Here is a 7,228-nt window from a genome sequence, read left to right as displayed (position 1 = left end):
CATGCGCAGTTGGATTTGATAGCTGTGTTGAAACTAATATCTCTCCTAAGCCCCGGTTTACCATTTATGTACTTGTTATCAGCAGGTCAGTTATTTTTATTCTATAAAAATCTAAATGATTCGAAGGATGGAAACAATGATTCAAAAACCTAACTATCAAGGTCTGTACATATTTATACGATTTACTCATATTCATACAGACATGAATAAAGTATATATTTAACAATTTGCACATACATCTATATATATGTATATATATATATATATATATATATATATATATATATATATATATATATATATATATATATATATATATATATATATATATATATATATATATATATATATATATATATATATATATATATATATATATATATATATATATATATATATAAATATATTAAGAATTGTTTACTTATAGTTAGGTAGGATGTTATGTACGCTCTTGTGCACATATTCTAAAAATATCGATTATTCTTAACATTGTGGACATATACCTTTCTGTGTTACTCTTTCAGCACTAACACGGACATTTACCCTGGAGATAATTGTAATTTCAATGTTTTAATGATCTTAAAATAATAATAATAATAATAATAATAATAATAATAATAATAATAATAATAATAATAATAATAATAATTTTCTTTTATTATCAAATGAAGATTATGAACTGCTCAGTTATTATTATTATTATTATTATTATATTATTATTATTATTATTATTATTATTATTATTATTATTATTATTATTATTATTATTATTATTATTATTATTATTATTATTATTATTCAATTATTATTATTATTATTACCCAGTTGGAATCCTGTATTTGAACTATCTATATTATTCAGATAAGGAAGCATACCCAGTGGCATGAAAAATAAATCTCTTACAAGGGAAAGGGTTTTGCGGAAGTAATAACGCGCATTCCAGATAATCCTTTACCTAAGAGTAATCTTTCGATCACGTTCAGATAATTAATAGTGACATATCATGTCCCAGTGGCGCAATCGGTTAGCGCGCGGTACTTATACGACAGTGTCTGAGCCATGCCGAGGTTGTGAGTTCGAGCCTCACCTGGGACAGATCCTTTAAAAGTACTGAGCAATGGCTTTGGGTTCGAGACTTAAACGGAACTAAACATAAGTTTGAGATTTGACACATATTCGGGACAAAACCTTGAAAGTTGGCATGAGTCCCAATTATCACATTCGCAACATCAGTGAAGAGAGTGAGTCAAGCTTGGATGAAGCTATCCGAATAGCAAGGTTAAACTGAAAATTATCCTGGGACAAAAAATGTAAACTTTTTTTTTTTTAGTGATTAAGTTTTCAACATTTCTAAAATAGATTTTGGAACGTATGAATAGTGAGTGTTTTTATTTCCCTTGGTTGGAATATATCTTTAGGAACAGTCAGAATCTCGCCTTGGGCAGAAAATGTATAAGTCCTAAAGTGTGAACATGAGTAATGGCCTGGGATGGAATAAAACCTCTGAAACCATGGGACAGGGGCTGAGATCAGACCTCATAAAATTACATGATTTTTATATGTGAGACTGGCATTCTTAGCTTATGCTTATAGGTTCTACATTTTCTGTAGCAGATGAGGCGATAACTCATTCAATTGGCTGGGGGTTCAGTATTCCAAGCAAAATCCTAACCCACATTTTTACCATGGTTCTAAATATTTCATCCATATGCCTCACTTATGGACTCAGTTTCACAGTCTCACTGTTAGAGTTCTGGAGTATTAAATGCTTTTCTTAGGGACTAGCCTTATACTTAAATGACAAGTGGTAATTCCTTTATGTATAGTAAGCTCATCCTCTCAACACTTACATTCTTGTGGGTTATTTGTAACTAACTCGGTTCAAGAAAGGAATAGAACTCACACTGCGTGCTATATATTCTATATAGGGATCAAATTCGATGTCTGAATCTGAATGGATTAAACACAATTACTGGTGAGTCTCCAACTAACAATATTGGTTTGGGTAAGACTCCGTATAATAACAACTGGATACTAACCAATGATGTGCCCTAAAATCTAGATATATAAAAATGGATGAATGTGTGTATGTTTGTGTGTGTGTGTTCCAGCGTAACTCTGAAACACATTGAGCAATTTCAACCAAAGTTGGTATACATATGACTTACTATCTATAAAGGTGTACTATGGATGTAAGACATCACTAGCACCAAAGGGCACCAAAGTGGGTGGAGGTGGGAAGAGCTTCTCTAAAACGGGCTGATTCTGCTCATAGACTTAGTAACTAAATAAACTCACGAATTTATCATACCCCATTTCAGCATGCATGTGACTCACTATTGGGAAAAGAATACTGTGTGGGGTGGGGTAAAAGATCACTGGCACCAAAGGGGGTGGAGGTGAGAAGGGGTGACATGTAAAAATAACCGAATACGACAGATGTTAGTGTAGATCTAATCCATAGTTTTCGAGGCTGCTGAGATGAATGGTGAATTTCCCGATGCCCTTTAAGTCCAAGTTCAGCCCCGATAGGAAGTGGGTGTGAGGAGTGGTGAAATATAAAATGTCAAAAATGCTGGGCAATGTAACTGAAGCAACTATCTTAACAGGAAATAAAACAGAGAGAGAGAGACAGAGAGAGAGAGAGAGAGAGTGGAGGGAGTGTTAGGGAGGAGAAAGAGGGAAAGAGCAAGAGAGAGAGAAAGAGAAAGAGAGTGAGAGGGAGAGGAAGTGAGAGAAAGTTTTAAGCATACCTTAGTTTTACCAGACCACTGAGCTGATTAACAGCTCTCCTAGAAGGATTAGACTTATTTTACGTGGCGAAGTGGTTACTTAGCAACGGGACCTACAGCTTATTGTGGGGAACCACATTATAGCGAGAAATGAATTTCTATCACCAGAAATAAATTCCTCTAACTCTTCATCAGAATTGAACTCCGGCCCATCGAGTGAACCGACTCACCCAACAAAGGAAGTGGGGAGAGAGTAGAGGGGGTGTTAGGGAGAGAGAGAGAGAGAGAGAGAGAGAGGAGAGAGAGAGAGAGGGGGAGGAAGTGAGACAGAGAGAGTACTGTAGAGGTGGTGTTAGGGAGGACAAAGAGAGAGAGAGAGAGAGAGAGAGAGAGAGAGAGAGAGAGAGAGAGAGAGAGAGAGAGTTTATCGATTGTCATTTTCCGGGCAGCGCCGGGTTGGTCAGTTAGTATTAAATATAAATGATGATTATGTCTGCAGCATTAGCAAGCCCTCGTCATTTGACGCAAATAATGAAGTACTCAGTATCTGGAGATCAATAAGAAAAGAAAAGAACACTGAATACGAGAAACGAAATAAATATTTTATATTGTGGGGTTTCTTGGGGGCTCTGGTGTTTTCATTCTGATTATTTTTTTATTGACCGATATTGGGACAGTTAAAAGAGAGAGGTTAGTTGAAATTGTATGCTGAGTTAGCAGGTAACTTGATATGATTTTGTAGAAATCAAAAGTAGCTTCTCCGAAACAAGAAAATGAAAAGATTTGTCTTAGCAATCTCTGTGTACAGATCAGACCATAACTGCCAGATTATTTGGTCACGTGACACAAAATTTTTAATGGGTTATACACTTTAAGGCTTTATGTTCAGTTTTTTACAAATTTCAAATGCAGGCTACTGTACATAACGTAAAGGGAAGTATACAGGAAAATCAACTGATTTCCGCATATCATGTGATCTTGTCACGTGAGCATATATATATATATATATATATATATATATATATATATATATATATATATATATATATATATATATATATATATATATATATATATATATATATATATATATATATATATATATATATATATATATATATATATATATATACAGTATATATATATAATATATATATATAATATATATAATATATATATATATATATATATATATATATATATTAAGGGATATTTATTTATAGTTAGGTAGGATGTTGTGTATCTCCCGCGCATATATCTAAAATTATCGTTTAATCCTAACATAGTGGACATATGGCCTTCTGTGTTACTCTTTCAGTACTAACATGGACATTTACCTCGGAAATCTTTGTAATCCCAATGTTTTAGTGGTCTTGAAATAATAATAATAATAATAATAATAATAATAATAATAATAATTTGTTGTTATTAGCCTATCAAAAGAAGATTATGAACTGCTCAGTTATTAATATTATTATTATTATAATTATCCTTACCCGACTGGAATTGCATATGAACTATCTATATTATAAGGAAGGAAGCATACGAACGACATAAAAAATAAATCTCATACAAGGAAAAGGGTTTTGCTTAAGTAATGACTCGCATTCCAGACAATCCTTCAGCTGAAAGTAATCTTTCGATCAAGTTCAGAGAATGAATAGCGCCATATCATGTCCCAGTGGCGCAATCGGTTAGCGCGCGGTACTTATACGACAGTGTCTGAGCCATGCCGAGGTTGTGAGTTCGAGCCTCACCTGGGACAGAACCTTTAGTTCGAGCCTCACATGGGACAGAACCTTTAGAACTCTTGACATTAACCGGATGTTTGGGTTTCGGGTGGAGACAGCCTTTAAAACCCGTATCTACAGTAGATCTGAGGTCAATCAATAACCGGGAAAGGACTCTGAAGAGACTTAGACAGGGAATTTGACCATCATTCGGGTGAGAACAAATTTTTCTAGGATGTGTGGTTAAAACTGGCCCTCGCCTGAAACTCTTATTTGATATAAGTTTGAAATATGGGCTCAGTATTCACCTGAGACTAAACCTTTAAAAACCAGGTACAAATCTCATTTGGGACAACACTTTTAAAAAAAATACTGAACTGTGTTGTAAGATTTGGTCTAACTCATGGTCATAGTCGAAAATGCTAAGGTTCCGTTTCTTTTCAAATTACAACTTACTTTCCCTTTTTATGTTCTAAGTTCACTCCCAGTTCGACGCACTATCATCTTTCAATGGTACTGAAGGTTCCGTCATAAGTAACGTTTAAACTCGTGACCACTTTAGAAAGGATGAAATGTTCTTTCCATTGAAGGCTTCAGCTCTTCATTTAATCCAAAGGTTACGTATTAAGTGTTGCTGAAATTCATGGTATCTGCCCCGGCCTCTCGAGATTGTGACAGGAATGAGAAGTGAGCTTTCATATCGTTCTCTCATTTTACGAACTATGTCCCACCCGAGGATCGAACCCCCAGTCTCTGCCTTGAATTCAAAAGTTTCTGTTGAAAGTGAGACTACAGTAGAATTCATAGCTTCGTCAGACAATGCGCGCTAAATAATTGTACCGCTGGGACATGACCCCAGGTCATTCGGTAGCTGCGGCGAATCTGCAAATTAATACATTCTTATGTTGGTGGCTTTCCTCTTAGGATGTATTTAGGAATCTCACTGTTTCGCATGTAAATTCCTTATTATTTTTATAGATATGCTTATTTTCTGTTTTTGTTATTCTACAGTATGTATATATACTATATTACAAAAAGTTAATGCATAGATTTTGCAGAGAAATTATAACAATAAAATAACGTTATTAGTAGTAATAATAATAATAATAATAATAATAATAATAATAATAATAATAATAATTATGATTGCAATAATATTTACTAGAATCACCACAAGAAACGCTATTATTAATGATTTGGCTTAACTGATAATGCTATTATTGCACAACCAACCATAAAAGTGTTTACCCTTTAATAGTTTATAGATTTATAAGTTACTCTCATATACAGCACACATACATCAATAGATATGCAAACACAGACATATATATATATATATATATATATATATATATATATATATATATATATATATATATATATATATGAGTCAGAAATTTATTTCTGTTCCACACGTGATTGTGTGTTGATCATTTCTATCATTTTCACTCAGAAAGGATAATTCGAATGAAATGCTGTCAGTTGGGTCACTGCTGAGTCGGGAAGTTGGGAAAAACACGATGGTACGAGAGACATTTAGCTAGCCCACGTAATTTATTTCTGTTGCACACATGATTGTGTTGATGATATATATATATATATATATGTAAATATATATACAGTACATACATATATATATATATACATATATATATGCATGTATATATATATATATATATATATATATATATATATATATATATATATATATATATATATATATATATATTTATCTATAGCAGTTAGCTTGCCCAGGTAGAGCCTTAGGTACAGTGATACTCAGGATCCAGTTTTTTTATGTCTTGTGTGGCTTGGTTGGCAGCGGTCTCGTCTTACAATTGAAAGACCTTGTTCGATCCTGATGTGAGTAAGAAATTTATTTCTGTCTCACAAGTGATTGTGTGCTGATTATTTCTAATATATATATATATATATATATATATATATATATATATATATATATATATATATATATATATATATATATATATGTGTGTGTGTGTGTGTGTGTGTGTATAATGTCTGTGTGTGTGTATGTGTGTAATCGGGAAAGTATTGACTTTTAGAAAATCCTAAGTGTAATATAAACAGAAGGATCAGAGGGATACCTCCCAAGGATGTAATCTCAGTACTTACCTCGGTTCCACTTTAAGAATGCTGAAAGAGAGGACTGACCTTCACCGTTGGTCAGCCATAAAAAAGGCCGTGCTCTGGATAAAAAGGAGTTTCCTACTATAAGGGGATATACCGAACAGTGGAAGCCTTTCAGTTCCTATGATAATTTTAAAATGATACGGTAAGCCGGTGATGAAACCTCTCCTTGCCTATCAAACAGCTGTTTCCATCATTAAACAGTCAGTCTTCTCTTGGCACTCTGTTTATTGATGTTTCTTTGTCCTTGGAGTGATGTCTTTGCTCATTCAGAGGTTTTGCCACAGTTGGGAATAAAATTCTAAGCTTCCGTTTCGATTTCTAGTCACTGATGCTCGCTTTATGTGACAGGGTTCTCGTTTTACTTTCGGTTAGAACCAAATTTGCTTTGTGTATCTAGGTGTCAAATGCTGAGCACAGGAACTCGAACTTACTTTGGTAATCTAAGGCCACTGCAGGGTCTGTCCAGTCTGAGAACTAAACTCATCCCTTTGAGCCAAAACCCTCATCGTAGGCTCCAGTCAAATTCAGTCTCTAGCATAATTTCTTTTCCTTGGCTCGAGTCAAGTTTCTAAACTGTAGGTTTCTACAAACTGTCAAAGGTGAGAAGAGGAG

At 33.7% G+C, this 7,228-nt stretch overlaps 2 non-coding genes across 2 annotated transcripts; both read left to right on the top strand.

Annotated features, from left to right (window-relative positions):
- Positions 1-1,005: 1,005 nt before the first annotated feature.
- On the top strand, positions 1,006-1,095 carry TRNAI-UAU (transfer RNA isoleucine (anticodon UAU)). The gene is given in 2 exon segments: positions 1,006-1,043; positions 1,060-1,095. It is a non-coding gene; the product is annotated as a tRNA-Ile (tRNA).
- A 3,312-nt stretch (positions 1,096-4,407) lies between these two features.
- Positions 4,408-4,497, top strand: TRNAI-UAU (transfer RNA isoleucine (anticodon UAU)). The gene is given in 2 exon segments: positions 4,408-4,445; positions 4,462-4,497. It is a non-coding gene; the product is annotated as a tRNA-Ile (tRNA).
- Positions 4,498-7,228: the final 2,731 nt, after the last annotated feature.

The sequence above is a fragment of the Macrobrachium rosenbergii genome, chromosome 46, assembly GCF_040412425.1.
Source record: "Macrobrachium rosenbergii isolate ZJJX-2024 chromosome 46, ASM4041242v1, whole genome shotgun sequence".
Lineage (NCBI taxonomy): Eukaryota > Metazoa > Arthropoda > Malacostraca > Decapoda > Palaemonidae > Macrobrachium > Macrobrachium rosenbergii.
The sequence above is the reverse complement of the archived record's forward strand: the minus strand, read 5'-3'. Positions and strand labels throughout refer to the sequence as shown.